We start from the raw sequence: 822 nt of genomic DNA, 5'->3' as shown, positions 1-822 counted from the left end.
AACTCACCTATGATTTCTGGCAAGAAGTCAGTGTCTCTGCCCTTTAGGGAGAATGGGTGTGTCCTGAGGGACTATGACAAGTAATCAATTTTGTCTGTTTATTATTGCCATTGACATTTGGGAGTTTGCCTCCAGGAGGGAATAGAAGAGGTTGTGTTAATTCGGAAACAAGGATATCCAGAGATATCTGACTATACCATTCTCATAAATTTCAAGCTAAGAAATCAGGAATAGAGAGTGCTCAACACATAATTCTTTCCCAAAGCACACTGGGATTATGGAAAGAACATAAAAAGAAACAAATATCTGGACTTTCATGCTGAACTCTGGATATAGGTCTAACTTACTAAAAAAAATTCCTCTGTAGGCATTGTTTATGAGATGGGAAAAATGTTAGGAACTCCTAAAATTGCACAAGTAGTACCCAAAATTTAATTGAACTTAAAGTAGGCGATTCTTAGGAACCTCAGGGGTTTCTTTTGTTGTTTTGTTGTTGTTGTTTGGTTGTTTGGTTGTTTGTTTTTGTCACATAACTGTCATCAATCTTCATAACAGAGTATGGAGAAAGAAAAAGCTGTCATAACACAGTTTTTTTTTTCCCAATTTATTTATTTGCATTCATTCACTGTACATCATTACAGCATACAAAATGAGATTTTCCATCCAGAGTATACTGTATATTGTCTCAATCAAGCACATCAACAAACATGTTATTCTTAGCAAATGATCTTCCATTTCTTGTTTTCTGTATGTTTTGCTTTTTTCCCCCCATCCTTGGTTCCCTATCTCTTACCCTCTGCCACCTCCTGTTCTCCTCCCACA

The sequence above is a fragment of the Tupaia chinensis genome, unplaced genomic scaffold (genome assembly GCF_000334495.1).
Source record: "Tupaia chinensis unplaced genomic scaffold, TupChi_1.0 Scaffold143888_1, whole genome shotgun sequence".
In the NCBI taxonomy this organism is placed as follows: domain Eukaryota; kingdom Metazoa; phylum Chordata; class Mammalia; order Scandentia; family Tupaiidae; genus Tupaia; species Tupaia belangeri.
This window is presented reverse-complemented; position numbering follows the sequence as displayed.